General features: G+C 36.4%; 1 long non-coding RNA gene across 2 annotated transcripts; it reads left to right on the forward strand.

The window, feature by feature from the left end:
- The first annotated feature begins 1,392 nt into the window (after positions 1 to 1,392).
- Positions 1,393 to 19,555, forward strand: LOC129924103 (uncharacterized). 2 transcript variants are annotated; one of them, XR_008776012.1, is made up of 7 exons: positions 1,393 to 1,460; positions 4,691 to 4,843; positions 5,650 to 5,794; positions 6,589 to 6,747; positions 13,793 to 14,214; positions 18,193 to 18,340; positions 18,447 to 19,359. It is a non-coding gene; the product is annotated as an uncharacterized LOC129924103 (long non-coding RNA). The 2 variants fall into 2 exon arrangements; XR_008776011.1 differs by lacking the exon at positions 18,447 to 19,359 and adding an exon at positions 19,366 to 19,555 and having other exon boundaries at positions 1,394 to 1,460.
- The last annotated feature ends 5,198 nt before the right edge of the window (positions 19,556 to 24,753 follow it).

A 24,753-nucleotide genomic window follows, 5' to 3' on the forward strand; every position in this document is an offset into this window, starting at 1 on the left:
GCATGCTGTAAGCAATTACATCAAGTTAGTGCACACTGAGCATGCTGTAAGCAATTACATCAAGTTAGTGCACACTGAGCATGCTGTAAGCAATTACATCAAGTTAGTGCACACTGAGCATGCTGTAAGCAATTACATCAAGTTAGTGCACACTGAGCATGCTGTAAGCAATTACATCAAGTTAGTGCACACTGAGCATGCTGTAAGCAATTACATCAAGTTAGTGCACACTGAGCATGCTGTAAGCAATTACATCAAGTTAGTGGTTCAGAGTTATATGTAATATTGATACTTTTTATTTTAAATCTTCTTCTCTGAAGCGTCTTCAATTTTAGCGACTTTGCTAATGGAATTAGGCCTACTCTAAATCATAGACTATATATAGTCTATGCTCTAAATCTCACGGCTATATTTTGATTCCGTTCACGTTCCTTTGTTTCTTTTCGCGACGATTGCACACGACACTAGTTGACCTATACACATAGTAACATCTAGTTATATTATGAATATACACATAGTAACATCTAGTTATAAAAATGTTGTGTATCCTCCCTAAACACCCACCTCTTATTTATTGCACAAATGCTCTTTCTTCCCTAGCGCTATTAGAGCATGGAACGGGTTGCCTGAGCCAGCCAGGAAAACCAGTGACTTGGCAGAATTTAGGTCATTGGTTAATATGCATTATTAAATGCATGACGAGTAGGACGTAATCATCTTCTTTTTTTGAAGAAACGTCTGTATCATATAAGATAAGATAAACACAGACGTTTTCACTGGGGGCGTGGTGGCCGAGTGATAACGCGCTTGGCTTCCGAATGCATTGGGGTCTCGAGTTCGAATCCCAGTGACCATTTTAAGACGCCCCCGAGTCTATTTCACTCTAATAGGTACCTAGCATGCGTTGGAGAAGTATAGGCGGCTGACAGATCTATTCATCTATCATTCATTATGTTACTAAATTAAAGTACTATCAGTATCATCATCAGATTATCATGTATCATATTGTCGGGTAATCTATTTTCTTCTTTTTTTTAAAAAAAAAAGTGCCTTACCTTTGCGTATTAAATAATCCAAACTGTTCCAATAATGATTGAATAATCCGTGTAGGCCTATAACAATGGTAACTCAATGGTTATATCAATAAAAATCCAATATTTTTGAAGTATCCAAAATACGAAGCACGCTAATTTATAGGCCTACACACAAAAGTAATTGATTGAATCAGAAAAATGAGCTGCTTTATATTAAGTATCTAAAAGTATCTAGATTTAGATCTAGATCTAGATCTTTCACTAAAAGTAGATCTAGACTAGACATAGATCTAGATCTAGGTCAAACTTTTTTCCCCGTGTCTCCAACAAATCACGTGCATTTTAAGTTATAATTAGATTCTAGATCTAGATATGGCTCCTCATGTGTCGGAAGACAATCACAATGACAATGAGTCGGGAAGACAGGTGAGTCACTGATTTCGTTTTGAGATGGGGCAGAACTTGGTGTGACTGATCAAGCCTTATATTCTGGAGTGACAGAGTTTGACACAGTTCGTGAGTTCGTGCATGTTTGTTGTTTTGTAAAATGTTTTACATGTTTCGGATGTTCCTTCAGAGTTGAAGATAGTTTACTTCCTAGTCCAAACCTGCCGCAGGACGACGGGGGATGGCAGCGGGCAGGGTTTGAACCCTCGACCGTCGATAAATCCGAACAACAGTCCAGCGCGCTAACCGCACGACCAGGCAACCATCCTGTATAGATATATTAAATATATATATTTGCATCTGTCCTAGGGCTAGGGTAGCTTTCTTCTTCTTTCTCTCGACTGATGCAGCTTCGTTTCTTTTGCACTCGGCGAAGTTCGAAATAACACAATAATAAACCAGGTCATTACCATGTTTTGGCATCTCAACTCTCGCTTGATCTCTAGAATCTAGATATAGATCTATATGTACAATATAGACTTAAAATAGATCTAGATCTATAACCATAGCCATAGCAGATAATGTTGTTACTCGTTAAATTTGATAGTATACCTACAATCATAGATCTATTAATACTATTATCTATCATCATGACACATGCTGCCATGCATGATGTAAATGTAGATATTTATCCTTGCATGGTGTGTGATGGGGCTAATAAATTACCGTGGTAGGTGGTGAAAAATGCTCTAGATGTCTACAGACATAATTTGATTAATTTTGATGTGCAATTAAAAATGCAGAAATGCAGTTGAGATTCTTATAAAAAAAAGATAAGATACATAGATTATAGTGTGTACCAATAGTGGTAAAATGAAGTAGCTACCCCTTTCTGTTCCCCACCTACCAGACTGCATTTGTTTTGACTAGTTTGAAAAGCAGACTTTAATTTTTGTCTAATTTTGTAATCAAACACTTGAGATAATTGTTCAAACTTAAATTATTTCATGTCTCCTGGGAAAGCCTACTCGGATCCAAGCATTACTATAAATGGACAGGATATAAACGCAGTGGACAAATTCACATATCTTGGCAGCACACTCTCCAGAAATGTAAAAATGGATAGTGAAATCGACCTGCGTATCGCCAAGGCCAGTGCATCCTATGGCAGACTGTCTACAAATGTCTGGAACAGACGTGGTATCACCACAAACACCAAGCTAGGGGTCTATAGAGCCGTCATCCTCCCTACATTGCTCTATGCCTCAGAAACATGGACATTGTAAGTAAACATGCAAAGAAACTAAACCACTTCCACATCTGAGAAAATTCCACGTCTGAGAAAAATACTAAATGTCAAATTGCAAGACAAAATACCAGATACAGAAGTCCTTCGAAGAGGGTGTCTGCAAAGCATCCACACAATCCTGATGCAGTCCCAGCTGCAATGGGCAGGTCACGTCTACAGAATGGAAGACCACCGCATCCCAAAACGACTCTTGTATGGCCAACTAAGCGAAGGAAAGCGCTCGCAAGGTGGGCAAAGAAAGCGCTTCAGGGACACCCTCAAAGCTTCTCTGAAGGCGTTCAGCATAGACCCTGGCACCTGGGAGACAGAGGCACATGACAGAGCATCATGGCATCGCGCTGTGAAAACTGGCGCACAGGTTGCTGAGGAAAAAAGAACAACGCAGGCAGAAGAAAAACACCAGAAAAGAAAAGCAAGACAAACGACACTAGCTTCAGCTGGAATAACCTGCCCAGTGTGCGGCCGAACATTCCGGGCTCACATAGGTCTCACCAGCCACATGAGGAGGCATAAAACGCCAGTGCAAAGCCCTCAGCCCCCTGGATGACAAAGTGGTCATCATCGAACCACGATGGACGAACTATATATATATATATATATTTCATGTCAATATGCATTACTTAGGGGGTGTGGTGGCTGAGTGGTTAAGCGCATGGCTTCCAAACCTGAGGTCCTGGGTTTGAATCTCTGCGAAAACTGGTATTTTGAGCTTCATGATTTTTAGGGTGCCCCTACTCTAATGGGCATCTGACTTTAGTTGGGGAAAGTAAAGGCGGTTTGTTGTTGTGCTGGCCACATGACACCCTGCTTGTTAACCATTGGCCAAAGAAACAGATGATCTTAACATCATCTGCCCTATAGACTGTATGGTCTGAAAGAGGAGCTTTACTTTCTCTTTACTATGCATTACTTACACTTTGAAATTCTCATTGTCTCATAGTTCAACTCAATAAATAGTTATTGGATTAAATGTTCTGACAGTTGTCACAAAGGGTGGGGACATAGACATTTAATTCATACATCATACTGCTTGTTCGCAACAAAGGACACATAACTAACAATGACAAAGGAATGTAACTCAAATATAACAAGTATTAACAACATTGAGTCCCACTCATGTTAAAGCATACATGATTTAAACAAATACTTTCATTAATTAATAATTATTTTGTTTGTGTTCAATTTTATGAATACTGTTAACTTAATAGTGTAAAATTAATCATCTTTCTGCTTAAAAAAATATTATTTACAAACATGATGATGACATCATTAATAGATGAAAATCTTTGTCCTCTGAGCACAACATTTAGTTTAGGAAAAATGTGCTCACAAATATATGTTACAGCTTTCTATTAAATCTAGTTCTTTAGAAACTACATTGGTTTCTCATCAAGTTTAATTGTTCCTGGGTTCAGCTGTTATATCAAAACACTAAATAACTCGGTCAAGATGAACAGTGGACTTTATTACACTTGATAGCGTATATCATATATTAAATTTTCTTTTGTTGTCTGGATGTTTAAGTTGCAACATGTGAAGTTTGTAAAAATAAATGAATTCTTATGTTTGTATACCATCAAAAAATTTGACATTGTGACTTTAAGCACCACTGAGATGGAGATGTCATTTATTTAATTTGGAAACATTTTTTTTTTTTCCTTAGAAATTTTGTTTTTTATAAAAATGTTTTTTAATAAGTTCAGAGTTAATTATCTTGTTTTAACGGTAGGGGATTAAACTGTGAACCTTACCAACATTCATGAGTTTCGAAAATTCATTAAAAAACAGAGAAAAAGATAAATGCAGCTCTTTTTTCTAATATTTTATTGTTTACACAACCATCAATAAGATGGATATTATTTGTATTTACTTTAACTAATAGACACATTTCAGGGTTTTAAGACATTATCTTGAATATTGAAATGCCATTTCCTTTCATTAGACTTATACTTTTGTTCAGATTGTTAAACCAGTCATTCATTTACAGTTGTTTATAGTAAACAAAGGAACAAAATGAAGACACAATGTCCAGATGCATGAATTGGAGATTTAGTAACAAAAGAAAAAGAACCACATATGCTGAACATAAAACTTGATGGTTTTTATATGCTCTGTAAGCTCTTTATTTACAAAACCTCCATACAATAACATTACTTTAATCATTAAACAAAACATCTCCATAACTCACTAACAAAACATCACTGTAATCTAGTAATAAAAGTTCGCTTTAGCCCAATGAGAAAATAGCATTTTTTTTAATATACATTTGTTATAAACTTGACTTTTTTTCTTAGCAAAATCACTTTTTAACTTGTCTTTCTGTCTGTGCCCTAAAATTTTGCTATGGAAAAGTGCTACTAACTCCATAGCCAATACGTTATGTCTGGTACTTTTCTATTCCTCTAATATTAAATTTAGTAGTTATCAATATCACTAGTACAGTCAATTTAGGTTAATTGGACTACATTGGGACATGATTGATTCAGTCAACAACCAGATCAAGAGTCCAGAGCACAAACATCAAAGTGGAAAGGAAAAACTAATAAAACATCAAAAGTTGTGTATACAAGAAAGCTGCTGTAATAAAGAAATCAAAATGAACACTTGCTGGTATTAGCAAAGCTCAAGACAATAAAAAAATGCCCATGGTATATTATAATAGTTCAAGCAGAACAAAAAATGATTTTCAATTTTTAAAAAAATAACATTTGGGCATTCCTTCATAAATGAAGATTATTAAATCCTACCCCAAATCTCCTTTAGGACAGCAGAGTATGAAACTCTGGACAATCATGGTAACAGTTCACCCATCGTTTTTTAACTCTTTTTGTTAATTTATTGTAATTGAGTATTTGATGATTTATTTTATCTCAAAAATGTATGTATTGATTCCTATTTTGAATTTTATTGTATCTCCAGTAAAACATCAAATCTTTCGATACCAGAGTCCTATCAATGGTCTTTTTCCTTCTATTGGATCTGACAAGAATACAAATAGAATAGCTCATGTTCAGGATTCTATTTACTGTGCAGTTGCTGTTTGGTCACTGGCTCAAGTTTATAAGTATTTCAGCTTTATCATTTCATGTTTGGTATTTTTAGCTAGATTCAATATTTGATGGACTACAGCCTTTTTTTTCCAAAGTCTGCCACTTTTATATTAATAAAAACTCACCTAGCATTAACAGATTTATAAAACGAAAACCTCATGTGGCATTAACTCCATTTGTAAGCTTTTCATCTGGAAAGATTTATGTGTGAAAAAAATTAATAGGTATTGAAGCATTTGGGATACATGTGGTATAGGGTTAAAACAGTTTATAATTATGTTTCTTTTTTTTTCCATATCAGGGTGGTATATTTCTTTTTTGACTCTCAGTGTGTATAATTCCTAATTCTAAACTGGTTTTAGTTATGATCCTCTGGCATCTACTTTTGGCCAAAGTGTCTTCCAAGTAAAGATACTGCAATGGTTACAAATAAATTGGTTAACACCAAACAAAAATCTACCCAGAAATAAGTTTCTTTATTAAACTATGAAACATAATTTCATTTCAGTCAGATTTTCATCAGAATAGATAGCAATCCTTTGTTAGTCAATGTCTCACTGTAAGTCAGATGTCAGGAGTGTTCAGTTGCCTATGATAATAAATATTTTAGTTAACAAAATAACTTGGAAAAAATTAAACCTTAAGATTGTGTTACAAAGATTTATTTTAAAGGTTAGGGTCCATTTTTTGGCCATTATTAATATTTAATTGGTGCATGTTGACTTGAAAATTAATACAGTTTTGAAGACTAATTGAAAATTAGTATCTTTGTATGCACATTATTAATTACTTGATTATTTCTATCCAGAAAGATTGATGATGACCAGGGCAGGATCATAAGTTGGGCCAAGCTTATGATGGGTATGTAGCAATGTTGGATATTCAAGTTGGCCTCCTTCAGTCATAGAGCGACTATGGTTCTCAAACACTTTTCCATGTGCAATTTTGGATATGACAGGCAGATAAAGTGAGTAGTTTGTTTACAACTAAGCGTAGAATATCATTGCATATCAATATTAAAATCATATTGTTTTGGTCAGTGCATAAAATAACTATGTTTGGATTACTCCTGGGTCCCAGGGTATGCATGTAAATTACTTAACAATATGCTTTCTTAGGTTTGAAATCCAAGACATGTGCAGCTCTAAAAAAATATTTATTGGTGGTATAAAATTTCTCTACAAATCAATAGTTGGCTGCATTATTAAGTTATCTTTCATTAGATATTTCTCAATCAAATAGCATTATTAACTTATGCGTCTTTAGATAAAAAGCACTTTCATCATTGTTCTCAATTAAATGTCTAGTAAAAAGTTTCTCCGTGGTAACAAAAAGTATAAAATGTTTTCTAGTAGACTTCAAATTTAAAATGTTTCCAATTGACATGAAATAGAAAATTGTACAAACATAACCTTAACTATTTGACAATAATGAAGATAATAAATTGAATGAATAATTTTTGTCTGAATATTTTAGTGTGTTAAGTAAATATAAAAATTAAACTAGATTTGAGTTCTTCTTCTTCTTCTTCTCTTCTTCTAGCCAGCTTTATTGCTGCTGAGCTGTGAGCTCTTTTGCAGACTGTGCCAAGGAAAAAAAGTGTGCTGTTTTCTTCAGTTGTTCAGCACTGCCACACAGGGTGTTGGGCTGTAGTGGAAGTAGGGTCTGCCTAAGGTGGGTTAGGGAGGGGCATTCAAAGAGGATATGGTTTACGGTTTCAAAGGGGTGGGCGCAGTGTCTGCAAAGGGGTAGTTGTGTGGAGTTTATTTTGTTCAGGTGATAATTTAATAGTGGTGTGTGTCCTGTTCTTAGTTGGAAGATTGTAGATTGTTCTTTGCGGGGGAGGAAGTTAATACTGTCCAGTTTGTTAGGCGTAGTCATTTCTCTGTACATGGCTCTGCCTGTGTTTCCTGATGCCCATTGGTTGAGCCACTCCTCTTTGTGATTGTTGACTAACATTGACCTTAGGGTGAGGTAGTTAACAGGTCTATCTGGTTGTTCCATAGATGAACCTGCCTTTGATAGCTTATCTGCCTTTTCATTTCCCATGATGCCAATGTGTCCAGGGATCCACTCAGGGGTGCCACTTTTCCGGAATAACCCGGAAATCCGGGTTTTGATGGGTCCGATTTTCCCCCCCTCCGGGTTTGCCTTCTACAATTTTGTAAAAATCCAGGGTTTTAGTTGATTTAGATTTTTTTTGTTAGTTCCGATCGCACGAGCCGACATTTTTAAACAAAATCGACCAGTCTCATATCTCGCTATTCGCGAGACTTTCACTTTGCATGCGCACTAAGCTTTATTTACCGGTACAGTATTTTTTTTTTAAGTGACAAAAAAGTGTAAACATTCTAGATCTATAGAGAATTTCTAGATCTATGGAACGCGCTTCGAATCGGCTCGATTTAGAGTCTAGATCTATTTCTATGATCAATCTAGATCTGATCTAGACTGTAAAGTCTTGTATTTAGTATAGATATAGTCTAGATCTACTCGCGTACCTAGCGGCTAGTCCTAGATCTAGAAATAGAAAGAAAAAAAAATTCACGAGTGAGAATTTTTTTTTTTTTTTTTTCTTTCCGTGTTTTATATTTTAATATTTGTATAGGTTCCAGATAGACATAGAGCCTTAGCCTATGTCTAGACTAGTCTAGAGCTATATTGATTTTTTTCATTGGTCTAGAGTATTATAGAAGTAGGATCTAGATTTAGGATATTTACATCGTTTTTAGATCAGAACTAGATCTAGAATCAATGATTGAAGAATTAAATTAGTAAGTTTGCGTTCGCCTGAAGACTTAGAGGCTAGAAAAAATAGATCTAGATTAATACAGATAAATTATAATTATGTATAGGCAGTCCAGCACATTCTAGCCATCTAGGTCTACATTTAAATATTAGAAACTAAATCTGAATGTTCATTTTGGAGTAGATCTGGATTAAATCTCAAATCAATTTTATCTTGTTGCAAAAGATTTACAGGTCCATGCGTGTACATTGATGGAATCAGTTTTATCAATGTTGATTAAAGTAGGCTGCTTCAAATGAATAATGAGGGAAAAAATGTTAAGAGAGAAACATCATTTAAAATAACTGTGTGTTGGGGGGGGGGGGGTTTACAAACATTGTTAATATAAAATTGTACTAAATCCTCTTTCTAGTAGGGTTTTTTTCTTTTACTAATTTATCTAATTCAGTGTAGGTTGATTTGACGTCTGTCTCAATTATGCTTGTTAGTCTTGTGTCTGTTTCTTGTGAAAAAGCTGCCCAGTTAGCTTTTTTATAGTTCCATCTAGTTGTTTTGTTGGATTGGTATCTACCTGGCATTCCAATATTGAGGAGTATAGGCCTGTGGTCACTACCTATGTCTTCAAGTACTGTTATTTTAGAAGAGTCGGTAATGTCTGTAGAGATAAAAGTTAGGTCAGGTCTGCTAGTTGTGTTGTGTGCTCTGTGGAGGAAAGTTGGAGGTGTAGTTTTGTTTTGCAGAAGTTGTAGGTTAGAGGCATTTGTTACATCCTCTATTTCTTTGCCACGCTTGTTGTAGTGTGGGTAGCCTAGGGAAGGTGTGTGTGCATTGAAGTCGCCAGCTATTATTGTCCTTGTGTAGTGTGGTAGTTGTATATCTATTTCTGCTGTTGATGATGGTGGGCAATAGTAGTTTTTGATGGTGTACTTTGTTCCTCCTCTCCAAAGAAGTATTTCCTGCGTGTCGATGTCTGTATTGTTCTGTATTTGTTTTACTGTGGCTTGTGTGTCGTTTCTTATGAGGGTCATAATTCCCTGGCATTTGGTGCAAAGGCATCTGTACTGTGTGTAGCCTGTGATGTTTATTTTTTTCTTGGGCAGTAGTGTTTCTTGCAATAGCACTATGTGTATATCATGCTTCTTGAGTATGTGTTGGAGTTCTGTTGTCTTGTTTTGTAGGCCTAAGATGTTGAGTTGCAAAAGGTTTAGGTGTTTGCTGCTAGTCTGTTTTTTATTTCCAGTAGCTGACTTATCACAGGCAGTCCTGGAAGAAACTGCCATGCGCAGACCTTTTACGAGGCGACGTCTGAGCTCGTATGGATTTTTCATTAAATTCCTTGGCATTTAGTGTAGGCTGGGTGTTTCCTCAGGCTTTTTAAAAAATATATAAATCTATAGTCCCCGCATTTTAAGGGAGTTTTCAGTCTTGGCAATTTTCTCCAATGCTGACATAAAAGGAAAATATCTAGGTCTGAAGACTGTAACCGGAATATCCATGGGACAAGGTGGGGTTGGCCAATGGTCCATTCTCCGCCATCCATAGAGCTCTCCAAATGGAACTTTTCTGCAGTAGAAAGCTTAAAGTGGACTGTGCCCTGGGTATGCTCTATGGAATCGTCACATCCTGGATCCAGGCCCCTTCACGATATCACATTCACCAGATCCAGAAAAAAAAACACTTCATGATGAATTTATGTCTAGTATTAGAATGTAGTGAGACAAGGACCTCCGTCTGGTGTAGTGCAATCTAGACCTCCGTCAAAAAGCACCTAAATGGGGGGGAAGGTCCACTATTATTCACTTAGTGAAATGCAAGTGGAAAGGCAGTGGGGTTATTTATTTCTCTTGGTCATTTCCAAGCCCCGATACCCACACGGTTTGGAGTATCGCCACAGAGTGGAGGTTTGGAGTCAGAGTTTTCCTTCTCCTAGATGGGTTGCGTTATTTAGGTTGACGTGCCCCATCAACACGAAGTTCAATTGTTTATTCTTTTTCAAAGGTACAAAAGTTCAAATCCAATTAAGTCTTATCTTATCTTATATAATACAGACGTTACTTCAAAAAAGAAGATGATTACGTCCTACGCGTCATGCATTTAGTCATGCATATTAACCAATGACTTAAATTCTGCCAAGTCACTGGTTTTCCTGGCTAGCTCAGGCAACCCATTCCATGCTCTAATAGCACAAGGGAAGAAGGAGTATTTGTAAAAATTTGTCCTAGCATATGGGACGAGGAATGTGCCTTTATCTTTGTGTCTTTCAGAGTATTTTATTAAATTTTGTTTTTGTATTTGAAGATTATGGTTCAGTGTTTTATGTATGATTGCTACTTTACTTTTGAGCCTTCTGTCCTGAAGGCTTTCTAAATTTAGTGATTTTACTAAAGGTGTTACTCTAGTCAAATGTGAATATTCGTTTGTTATGAATCTCACTGCTCTATTTTGTGTCTGTTCCAGTTTCTTAATGTTTTCTTGAGTTGAGGGGTCCCAAACGGAGGATGCATATTCTATTATTGGCCTAACCAAGGTTAAATAACATTTTAGTTTTATGTTCTTATTTGATTTATAGAAATTTCTTTTAATAAATCCTAATGCTTTGTTTGATTTTTTTGTAGTTTCATCAATATGTGGATTCCATGATAGTTTTTCATTTGTTATAACACCTAGGTATTTTGCGTTTTTAGTCTGTGTTACTGGTTTGCCATGAATAAGATAAGGGGAATTAATTTGTTTTAGTTTTTTTTGTTACTCTTAACAACTGACATTTTTCTGGGTGGAAAGACATGCTCCAATTTGATTCCCATTTCTGTAATTCATCTAATTCTCTTTGTAAAATATCTGTGTCTTGTGTTGTTTTTATTGTTCTATATATTATGCAATCGTCTGCAAATAATCTGACTTTTGTTCCTGAAGTAATGCAATTTGGTAAATCATTTATGTAAATTAAAAATAGTAGTGGACCCAAGACTGTTCCTTGAGGTACACCTGAGTTTACTGTTATCGGTGTTGATTTAGAGCCATTTATTATTACAGTTTGTTCTCTTCCTATCAGAAAATCTTTGATCCACTGATGCAGTGGACCATTAATGCCGAAATATTATAATTTTTTTAAGCAAACTATGGTGGTGAACTTTGTCAAAAGCCTTAGAAAAATCTAGTAAGATAGCATCTATTTGTTCACTATTATCTTGACTTATTACTATCCAGGGCTGCAGTACATGCTAACCACTGAGAGTGAAGACCTATTAAAAAGAAAAAAAAATTATTTAAAATACCTGTACTTATCAAGACATTGGTATACATGTAAATACCTTTGAATATCAAGATATTAACTATAATATAACAATATTTATTACTTACCTTTGCTAGTGGTTTAAAAGCCATAACATCTTGAACCCAACCATCTAGGAACTGGTTGTAAGCTGCTAAACTCTTGTAAGCCTGTAGACATTTTCAAAAGTAAAAATAGCAATAACATTTTAATAATAGATGTAGAACTCTTGTAATATAAAGAATTGGTTGGACTTCGAAGCATCCTAAAAATATAGAAATTCAAAACACTAGTTTACACCAAAAATTCAATTGAGACTAGTGAAGTGCTTCAGCCGCAACAGCCAAAAGGTTTGGGCTAAGGTGTAATTAGCTTCAAATCTTAAAGAGCATTTGAAAGTTGTAAAAGAAACACAGATCTAGGACCATTAGATTTATCAACAAGTTACTAGTCTTGATGAGCCTAGTCCTAAAATAAACTTTAAAAAGTCTTCAGCCCTAGACTTAGATCTAAACTGGATAGTAAAGTTTTCTTTGGTTTAGATGCTAGATCTGATCTATATAATACTAGTATCTAATAATAAGTAACTATTATCTGTAACTATAGTCCAAATATATCTTGTGCAGAGATGTGTTTAATGAGCGCCTAAAGGCAGCACTGAAAACCTCCCAGATACCCCTCCCCTCCGGTCCACCAATGAGATTGGACCATAGCGCTCTGAGCATGCTATAACTATAAGCATGAAAGTAGTGCTACATAAAAGCTAAATTTATTTATCTTATCAAGTGACCTAGAAGTGAAGACTAGATCTAGCTATATCTATTAGATAAAAATTAAGTTTCATATGCTTAAAATATGCAGCAACAGAGAGATGTAGATTTTAGATGTTATCTAGATTTTCTAGATCTATTCTATAGAGTCTAGATGAGATCTAGAATGATCTACTAAGCCTAAGCATTATGTAGGCTAGACTCTAGATCTAGTCACACTCTAATCTGAGACATCATCCAGATTTTTTATATAATATATCTATGATCTATGTAGCCATAGATCTACATCTAGAATACTAGACCTTGAAGGCTTGAGTAGAGAGTAGATCTCTATCACAATCTATGTAGGCCTACATTATATGTTACAACAATGTTGATCTAGCTCTAGACCAGTGTTTCTCAAACTTTTTTGTCTGCCGGCACAGTAAACAAACTATAAAAATTTAGCGGCACACCACGAAGAGCAACAGATGTTTTATAATAAAAAGAAAAAAAGATTTTGCCTGTTTTTCAGTATTATGTTTAATGTGAATGTTGTGCCTGTTTTTGAGAGCAAATGCAATCTAATCGAGGCTCCAAAGTCGACAAACAAACTTGCATTTCATCGTCTATTGTAAGAAGTCTCTCTCTTTTCTTAGATTTGCTTTCAGTCAGTGCTGAAAATCCAAACTCACAAAACCATAAAGATGTAAATGGAAGAATTATTTTGATTGCTTTTAAATTGATTACAGGATATAACTTGTTGATTGAAATCCAAAACACATCCAGGCTTTCTCTGAAAACTTGACTTAAGAATTGCATCGTTTTTTAAATCATTGAGCTGCTCTTCTTCTTTAGTTGTAAAATTTGTAGCTTCATTGTTTCCAAATGGAGAGCTGACCCATTTATATTCATTACTTCAAACTGTTGAGAAGTAATGCTGCAATGCTGACTGCAGGTGTTTCAAAGTGTCCAGAATTTCGGGGGTGATTTCTTTATTTGAAGCACATTCATTGTAAGTACGAAAGCAGTCCTTTCGTGATTTTACTTTGCCACAAAGACAATCAATTTTAACCAAATGATTTTAGTTTTGAGGATGCAATGATGATGGTTTCCGATGGTCCTTGAAGACTTCAATTCAATGATTTTAATTTGTCAAATAAATCAGAGAGAAATGTCACCTTAACCCACCAAATCTCGTCATGAATAGAAAATCCAAAGTCTTTTTTTTTTTTTTTTTCAGCCTCCAAGAATGAAATCAGCTCAGCCTTGAGTTGGACGACATGCTTTAACACTTTTCCCCTGGAGAGCCAACAAACGTTGGTGTGATACAGGAGACATTAGTAGTCTGAATCCTTTGCTTCACAAAGCTCTGAGGAAAGTCAGAATGCAAGCGGTCGAGATTTGAGAAAGTTTACAACTTCAATCACTTGATCCAGAACAGACATCAAATATTTGAAGGCAAGAGCTTCTCTGTGGATCATGCAGTGAACAACTAATACATTTGGATTTTCTTGACGCACAAGAGTGAAGAATCCCTTTCTATTTCCCTGCATGGAAGGACAGCCATCGGTGCAAACGCTGACACAGTTTGTCTCCACTGTAATTTGAATAGCAAAATGTTTTCGTTCACCACTTAAAAATCTTCGCCTTTGGTCGTAGTTGGTAAGTCTTTTCAAAATAAGAATTTGTTGACACATTTTTCATCCTTTATGAACTGAATAAAAGCTAACAACTGGGCTTTGCACTAATGTCAGTGGATTCATCCACTTGAAGGGACCTGATGTTTTCGAAGTATTCCTTCGGTTGTGCTTTTACAGCTGGATGTTTTGTTTCCAAGTGTCTCTTCAATTTGCTTGGAATAAGCGCCTCATGCAACAGAGCTGAATTGCAGATCAGACAGAATGACAATGGAGAATCTTCAGGTCCTGAAGATATGAAACCATATCCGATGTAATCTTCTTTGTACCTTTGTTTGGTTCCATGCTTTTCATTGAACGCTTTCGCAGTTTCATTCTTACCAACGTATTTCTCCATGGATAACAATGACTAAGGCTTAGTAATAATTTGTTATTATTAGCATACACCTACAAAATTTACATGAAACACATAGCTTATTATAATCGTTACCAATTCAAGAACTGCTGAGCGTCTGCTAAGGCGGCCTACATTTGAGTCATTATAATAATATATGTATAGTGGACAACTCCATAACCTGAAGAGCTAACACCCCTTTCCGTCATAATGTAGCGATCCACTACTATTACTGGTCGTTGCAAGTTGGGATGTCGTCGCAAGGTAAAATAAAAATTTAATAGTACGCAAACCTGTGTAACGCTGCACGTGTGGCATTCTGAAAACTCCTCGGCACACCTGCAAATCTTCGGCGGCACACAGTTTGAGAAACACTGCCCTCGACAATAATAAATATTGACTATTCAATCTGATTCTACATTTATGTCAAACAATATTATGAATATAGTAGTCTAGATATGCTAACTTAAATAGTTAGAATATAGATCTAGAATCTAGTCTAGATTAGTTATTAGTAGATCTAGATCTAATCTAGATTCGGAATACCTTGAACTCATCCTTTGTGATTGTGTAAGCACTTTCAGTAGAACAAGATTATAAGTGAAGAGATCTGGATAAGCACGCTGGACTGTCGTTCGGACTTATCGATGGTCAGGGGTTCAAACCCTGCCCGCTCCCATCCCCCGCCGTCCTGCGGGAGGTTTGGACTAGGAAGTAATTATCTTCAACTCTGAAGGAACATCCGAAATAAGTAAAACATTTTACAAAACATGTATTTTTTTTATTTTTTTTTATTATTTAAAAAAAAAAACACAAGGAGGGCAGCAAATCATTTTCTTTATTATGCTGGCTTGCTTTCAAAGTGTAAGAATTAGTATTTGTTTCTGACTATATCTTTCTTTGCTCGACTTATCCATGGTAAGTGCCTAAAAGCTTGTGTTGACTGTGCATAGAAACCAGATTTTTACCAACAATATGTCTGCCGTGCCCTGATCACATGACTATGTCTACCAACCTAAAGGTACCTGGTGTGATGGGGAAGGTAAAGGCGGCTGGTTGTTGTGCTGGCAATCTCATTAACCATGGGCCACAGAAACAGATGACCTTTACATCCTCAGCCCCCTAGATTGTAAGGTCTTAAAGGGGAACTTTACTTTGATTTACTTTAGTGGGAAAAAAAAAGTTTCTTCTTCCCTTTTTTATTCATTAAACACTGTTTTCTTTTCACTCAAAGAACTTGTAGGACTACTTTTAGCCTAATCAATTTGATGGAGGCGTGGTGGCTGAGTGGTAAAGCTCTTGACTTTCATACTGGGGGTCCCGGCTATGAATCCTAGTGAAGACTGGGCACCTCTGAGTCCACCCAGCTCTAATGCCCAATCCATGGTTCAACAAATTTAAAGATCTTACATGGCAGTATGAATAAAATGACAGTCTATAAAGTCAACTAAAAAAAAGTGAAATTGTACAAGATATAAAATGGAAATATTAATTTGGAGCAAGTCACAACATTTTGAAATAGAAATGTACCAGCTACAACTCGCTAGATGCAGTAGATACCAAATCACAACATTTTGAAATAGGAATGTACCAGCTACAACTCGCTAGATGCAGTGGATACCAAATCACAACATTTTGAAATAGAAATGTACCAGCTACAACTCGCTAGATGCAGTGGATACCAAATCACAACATTTTGAAATAGGAATGTACCAGCTACAACACGCTAGATGCAGTAGATACCAAATCACATCAGTGTAACTGGCAACTCAGATGTAGACTTCTTGGACAACCAGGGAAGGCTAACACCAACCACCTAGCAGGCTGTGAGCTTCCATAAGCAAATTACATTTTGAAAAAGAAATTTACCAGCTACATCACTATAGAACACAGTGCTACATCATATGATTCAGCAGTCAATTCTACAGAAAATAGACAAAGTAAAAAAGTAAAACAAAAACTAAACTCCAAACAATAGAAACAACAACCTTCAAAGCAATGGAAGAGATCATTTTTTCCCTGGTTTCTCTGGACAAAATAAGAGAAATAATAATCCTTACTCAGTTTACTAAAATGGAAACCTAAGAGAGCTACCCACTCAAAACTTAAACCCACAAGTCTGGCACTCAAAACTAACTGAAAAGACCATTTCATACAAGAATCTCAAACAAAGAAACACCACTTATAAAATATAATTTATGAATCAGTTAAACAGTGCAATGACTCTCTTCCCTGGGACCTAAGCTCTCTTTTTGCTATGAGACAGTATTGAAAACATAACCAAAAAATCTTATCACAATCAGAAAGATCTCAAGAAAATGGTGAATATTTTTCTACAAATCTAATAAACCAATAACTAGTGGTCAATTATACAGATGGATCATCTTAAGAATCCACCAGTAACAGAGGAGCTGTCTTATTCAATAAATGGCTCAATTAAGAAAGATTAGAAAATTTAATTGCCACTGGCGATCTCTCAGATGCACTTTCTAATGAATAAACATTTCTTTCTAATGTTTAAAAAAATCTGATGCCTCCTCTATCAAAAAAGTCAGGACAGCTCTTATAAATCTCAACAATAATAGCAAGAAAACTGTTCTTCAATGGGTCCCAGCACACTTTCAAATAGAGGAGAAGAAAAATCTGACACTGCCAAAATGGAAGAATAACTAAGCAGTCTTAAATTCCATGGGAGGTGCAGTGGCTAAGTGGTAAAGCACTTGGCTACTGAACCAGGGTGCATGGTTTGAATCCTGCTGAAGACTGGGGTTTTTAATTTTGGGATCTTTGGGCACCTCTTGAATCCACCCAGCTCTAATGGGTACCTGAAATTAGTTAGGGAAAAGTAAAGGTGGTTGGACACATAACCATAGGCCACAGAAACAGATGACCTTTACATCATCTGCCCTATAGACCACAAGGTCTGAAAGTGGTACTTTACTTTTTCTTTTCTTAAATTCCACTATATCTGGAAGAGAAAAAGAAAAAAAAAGAGTAGTATAAACCAAAACCAAAACAGTTGTCACTCAAACATCAGGATTAAGGATGCATGTTACATTCTATCAGGACACAGTCAATGAATTATTTTTCACCTTTGAACAGGGCACAACATAATGAGGCAACACTTATTCTGGATGTTGAAACTAGTGAAAAGAACAAGTGGCCTTGTTTTATCATGAGGCCTATACAAAAAACTGGCCCCCCAACAGCCTTTAGAATAAAGATTGTATGGAAAGCTGCCTGATCTGAAAAGAATGGAGTTCATCTTCGATAAATATATATATATATATCTGAACCCTACAATTTATAATGAGAACACAGAGAAAAAAAAAAACGCAAACAGTATGTAATATTTAAGTTAAACTTTTGTCACACAGTCTCATATTTGTTTATATTGACTTTAATATTCACATTTATTCAAATAAAATAGCTGTATATTTTATACATTTATCCTTAAAATGTGGTGCACTATTGGCCACTAGTTCAAATGTTTGATGTGTTTAAGGCTATATAAGGTTATAACTATTCCTTTGGCTCACATTGAATTAAAATCATACATTGTAATAATTTGTGTGTCTACATCCTCTTATTGTTTATTTGTGTTTTCAGGTGGTGATTTTATTGTTTACCATGGAGTTGTCTACTTTTCAAATTTTACTGACCAAGTTTGTACAGTGACTGATCCATCTGCAGTTTCCGAACCAGTAACTGATATCTCAAAAAAATATTGCTATACTGATGGTGTCTGTCACCTCAGGTAATCTTTCTCTTTTTCTTTTAAATATGTAAAGAAAATTATATGTATGTATTTTTTTATTTAGAAATGGATACTTTTTGTCTAGGGTGGATACTGTTTGTCTAAGGTTGATGTGTTTGACCATGGTGGATAAAACAGAGCCTGATCTTTGCAGAAGTTGTAGAACATTTTTCCACCATAGAATCCATACATTGAAATGAAAATGTTCAGATTTTATCCATGATCAACTGTCTGAAGATTAGGAACTAGATATAGGTCTTGAAGTATTACACTTAATGATCTATTTAAACAAATAAAAAGAACTCTACTGTTTAACCACAAATATTAATAAAATTTGGAAAGACCTTCACATAATCCTTGTTAATTTTTTATTACCTTTTCAATATGTTTAATTTGTTGATTTTTTCTTGAAAAATGTGTAGTTTTGGATACTGGATAGACAACACTTATACCCACATTCTCATTATAAAATAATTAGTTTCTACTTTTGGACATTATGACAAATAATATAATCTATTGGCTTTCTGGAGGTATCAAAATGCTCTATAAAAAGGAACTTGATTCAAGAAACACAAGGAAGGGAAAAGAGAAATCTATTATACATAAGTAAGAAGTAATGGGATGCACAGTGGATATTAATTTTTAAAAAAGTATTACAAAAAGTAAAGTTTACCTTTCAGACCTTGCGATCCATGGAGCCAATGATGTCAAGGTAATGTTTCTATGGCCAGTGGTTAATGAGCAGGTCCTCATGTGTCCAGCACAATGACTAACCACCTTAATTTTCCCCACCTAAAGTCAGTTACCCATTAGAGTTGGGGGACTGAGGGGCACCCTAAAAATTCAAAATCCCAATCTTCATTGAGGTTCAAACCCTGGACCCCATTGTTTTCCTATGAGGTACACAAATCATTTAGCCGACAAAAAATCAAAATATTGATATAGAAGCGAAATGAAAAATGACTGAGCTTTTGGCCCATGACTTTGAAATGCTAATATCTATGTATACTTCTTTATGTTGGCAGATGATCAACATGATTTGTTTATTGAAAGACACTTGAAGGTGTAAGTTGTAAAAGGTTTTGAAAGACTTGCCAAAGCAAGGCATTCTTGACAGGGATAAACATTGGGAGCAGCTCTAGCTGACTCAGCTCAGAGGATGACATCACGGTTAATTAACATCTTTCTGTTAACAATGCATGGATTATCTTATCTTCTTCATTCTATGGGAATTATGAATTGAGTGAAGACATCTTGCTGTAGAAGAGAAGAAAAATTCAGATATTCCACATGATTTACAATATGGCTTTGATTGTCTTATGTTAATTATTCCAGTAGTTTGTGGAACACCTAGTCAGGCTTTCTGAGGGAAAACAGTTTGGGAAACATTTACATACTATATGAAGCAGATAGTGACTCAAATTATCATATTGACAGCATTTTAACTTTATTTCTGTACAGTTGTAATAGAGTTTTAGAAAAGAACTTTGATACATGGCTCTAGCTTTAGCCATGCATTAATGAGTTTAAGTAGTTTTTTATTTTAGTTGTAGGCAGGGTGTTGATTGGTTGATGTCTCAATATACATGATCATGTATTATGGTCTGGCACTTACGCTGGGTAGGGCATGTATCCCGTATGGAAGATGCCAAAGGCAGTCTTTTTAGGTGAGCTAAAAGGTGGTTGACGTAACAGAGGCGCCCCACGGAAACATTTCAAAGACCAACTTAGGCATCAGCTTTCCTTGGCTGACATAGAAGAGAGCACCTGGTTGCATGTGGCCTCAGAAGGATACAGCTGGAGGTCACTCACGAAGGCCGCGGGATACACATTTGACACCAAAACAAAATCCGCTGCCAAGGACAAATGCAGATGGCGAAAAGAAAATCTGAATTAACCACCTGCGAACAATGGTTATGCTTGCGCTGGATGTGGCAAAATATGTAGGTCACTGCTGGGGCTGCGCAGCCATGGGAAATACTGCACTCCTCACTAATCTTTGGACTCCAAGACAAGCCTTATACATGATCATTGTTAAGCTCACTATCAGTTCATTATTTAGAATTTTCTTTAAAAAAAAAGCATTAAAAAAAAGTTCCCCTTTCAGACCTTATTGTCTATAATAATATAATATTAATAATACATGCTTTTTCCAATACAAGAAAAAATAAATATTAATTGTTTTTTATATTTTTTTTTATTTACTGTCAGATGTTTAGTCACTTTGGGAGCAGTGATCTTGAGATTTCGATGCTAGATACTCTCAGATTTGAAAGCCGGTATCTTGGATATTTTCTTAGCTCCTCTAGATCAAGATGGCAAAGAACTTTATAAGGATAGGTCTCCCATCCATCACACAACATTCAAGCACCAATGGGTTTCTTTCAAGGAGTTGAAGATAAGGTTTGAATCAGATTTATCTTTTTACTACCTCTGGCATTTTTTTTATTCGTCTCATGCTAAAAAGTGATTTTTTTTAGCTGGCAACTGATGCTTTCTGATAGAGACAATTAAGCTCTCAAGAAGGCAGTGGAACACACATTTAAGGTCAAAATAAAACCTGTTTTGAAAGACAGGTGCAAAATTCAAAAGAAAACAATTGGATCCTTGAAGGACAACAGCTTTGTCTGCATCAGATGATGAAAAATATGCATGGAGAAAGAGGCTTTGTATAATATTGATGTGTAAAAACAAATGTCACAGATGACAATCTCAGCTCTGCATGGCCTATACAAATGTCTTCCATACATTAGGCTGATTGTTGACAAAGGGCAAAAGATTAACAGCAAAATCTCAAGTGTGTTAATTGAAAAATAGAGTTAGACTTGACTCAAAACATTTTGAAAGAACTTGTAATGACAATATCAATGCAATTTCTGATTAAAACAGAAGGAAAGGCTGGATGAAGACTTGGAGAAAAGTTCATTTTCTAAATAACTCTTTTATGTAAATTTCATTGACCTTCTAGAATTTGAGTTCAATCTATTTAACTGTGTTTATTTTGTGCATAGGTTGTTCCCCTAAACTAAGCTGAGATGAGGCAGTTAAAGCAAAAGGACTGCAATGTTTGTTTCAAGGTATGTTTTTATAGACATAACATTAACCATCCTTTTTATTTATGAAAGCAGTAAAAAAGTTTTTTTCTTTTCTTTGGAGGGGGGGGGGGGATTTTTTGTGTAAATCTGTTTGTGGTAAAAAGAAAAAAAAAGTTCCCCTTTCCGATCTTGTGGTTTATAGGGCAGATGATGTAAAGGTCATCTGATTCTGTGGCCTACGGCTAATGAGGGTGTCATGTGGCCAACAGAATGACCAACCACCTTTACTTTTTCCCCAACTTATGTCAGGTACCCATTAGAGCTGGGTCTAAACCAGGATTCAAACCCTGGACCCTTGGTTCAGAAGTTAAGCGCCTTACATCTCAGCCACTGCACCTCCCTGTTTGTGGTAATCAGTCTATTTTAACTTGATAGGCTGGGTTCCAAAGGACTGTCAATGCCGGGGGTGAAAGTGGGGATAAGCACCCACTTTCCAAGAAATGCTCCCATGGCTTGCATCTCTAAATGCCTCTGACAGTCAAATCCAGCTCCTGGCCTTCACGTGTGATTTTCTCAAAAATCCGGCGGAACCTGTTCTTACAAACTGACAGGAGAAGGGATGAAAGGCGGAACACTGGCGCCTCAAAACCAGTTTAGCTTCGTGTTGATGGGGCACGTCAGCCTAAATAACGCAACCCATCTAGGAGAAGGAAAACTCTGACTCCAAACCTCCACTCTGTGGCGATACTCCCCCGTGTGGGTATCGGGGCTTGGAAATGACCAAGAGAAATAAATAACACCACTGCCTTTCCACTTGCATTTCACTAAGTGAATAATAGTGGACCTTCCTCCCCTCTAGGTGCTTTTTGACAGAGGTCTGGATTGCACTACACCAGACGGGGGTCCTTGTCTCACTACATTCTAATACTAGACATAAACCCATCATGAAGTGTTTTTTTTCTAAATCTGGTGAATGTGATATCGTGAAGGGGCCTGGATCCAGGATGTGACGATTCCACAGAGCATACCCAGGGCACAGTCCACTTTAAGCTTTCTACTGCAGAAAAGTTCCATTTGGAGAGCTCTATGGATGGCGGAGAATGGACCATTGGCCAACCCCACCTTGTCCCATGGATATTCCGGTTATGGTCTTCAGACCTAGATGTTTCCTTTTATGTCAGTATTGGAGAAAATTGCCAAGACTGAAAACTCCCTTAAAATGCGGGGACTATAGATTTATATATTTTTTTTAAAGCCTGAGGAAACACCCAGCCTACACTAAATGCCAAGGAATTTAATGAAAAATCCATACGAGCTCAGACGTCGCCTCGTAAAAGTTCTGCGCATGGCAGTTTCTTCCAGGACTGCCTGTGATAAGTCAGCTACTGGAAAAAAAAAACAGACTAGCAGCAAACACCTAAACCTTTTGCAACTCAACATCTTAGGTCTACAAAACAAGACAACAGAACTCCAACACATACTCAAGAAGCATGATATACACATAGCGCTATTGCAAGAAACACCACTGCCCAAGAAAAAAATAAACATCACAAGCTACACACAGTACAGATGCCTTTGCACCAAATGCCAGGGAATTATGACCCTCATAAGAAACGACACACAAGCCATAGTAAAACAAATACAGAACAATACAGACATCGACACTCAGGAAATACTTCTTTGGAGAGGAGGAACAAAGTACACCATCAAAAACTACTATTGCCTACCATCATCAACTGCAGAAATAGACATACAACTACCACACTACACAAGGACAATAATAGCTGGCGACTTCAATGCACACACACCTTCCCTAGGCTACCCACACTACAACAAGCGTGGCAAAGAAATAGAGGATGTAACAAATGCCTCTAACCTACACCTTCTGCAAAACAAAACTACACCTCCAACTTTCCTCCACAGAGCACACAACACAACTAGCAGACCTGACCTAACTTTTATCTCTACAGACATTACCGACTCTTCTAAAATAACAGTACTTGAAGACATAGGTAGTGACCACAGGCCTATACTCCTCAATATTGGAATGCCAGGTAGATACCAATCCAACAAAACAACTAGATGGAACTATAAAAAAGCTAACTGGGCAGCTTTTTCACAAGAAACAGACACAAGACTATCAAGCATAATTGAGACAGATGTCAATTCAACCTACACAACTATAGTCTCCAACATCTTACAAGCAGCAAAAAAATACATCCCTCGAGGCCAAGTTAAAAAATACAAACCTTTTTGGACACCTGAATTAGATAAATTAGTAAAAGAAAGAAACATGGCCAGGAAGACTATAGAAAAAAAAACTACTAGAGAGAACAAGACAACGTACAACAAATTGACAGGGCTTATAAGATACAAAATTAAAACAGAAAAAAAGAAAAAGTGGACCACAACATGCGAACAACTAGATCTAAGCAAGGATGGTCGAAAGGCCTGGACACTTCTGCACCGGCTAGCAGGAAAGAAACAAATAACAAACCCCCAACCTATAAAAGGCACTGACGACATAATAACAGAAAACCTTAAAAAGGCTGAACCTTCAATAAATATTTTGCCAGCATTAACAAGTCAAAGCCAAGAAAACAACTGGACCAGGCCTTCAGTAATATCTTAAAGAAAGAAGAAAAAGCTCCAACAGTCAACTGTCAGATCTTTGACACTCCCTTCACTCTGCATGAGCTCAATACTGCCCTAAAAAGCCTCAAGTCAAGAAAATCCCCTGGACCCGATAAAATAACAAATGAAATGCTTCGGGGACTAGGACCACAGGCCCAAAACTGTATATTTAACTTTATCAACCATACATGGAAAACTGGAGACATACCACAGGAATGGAGAACTGCAAACATAATACCCATTTTAAAGAAAAATAAACCACCTGGAGACCCAAAAAGTTATAGACCAATATCTCTAACATCCAACATTGGCAAAATGGCAGAAAAAATGATCAATAACCGACTTTATTGGTGGCTAGAAAGTACTTGCTCACTCCACAATGCACAAGCTGGCTTCAGGAAAGCAAGTAGAACAGAAGATCACCCCTCTTTCGTTTTATCCAGGACACAGTAGAAGGGTTTCATGAAAACAAGCACACTACAGCAGTATTTATAGATTTGCAGCAAGCCTATGATAGAGTGTGGAGAAAAGGTCTATTTTTGAAGATGAAAAAAATGGGCATCCATGAAAAATGTACAGCTGGATCAGGGCATTCTTAAAAAACAGAACCATCCAAACCCGATTCGAAGGTGCCATCTCTAGTAAAAAAAAGTTTGGAAGAAGGACTACCACAAGGTTCAGCCCTTAGCTGCACTCTCTTTCTAATCTTCATGAATGACCTCCCGGACCTCATTTCGGTCAATA

This window comes from Biomphalaria glabrata, unplaced genomic scaffold, assembly GCF_947242115.1.
Source record: "Biomphalaria glabrata unplaced genomic scaffold, xgBioGlab47.1 scaffold_27, whole genome shotgun sequence".
In the NCBI taxonomy this organism is placed as follows: Eukaryota; Metazoa; Mollusca; class Gastropoda; family Planorbidae; genus Biomphalaria; species Biomphalaria glabrata.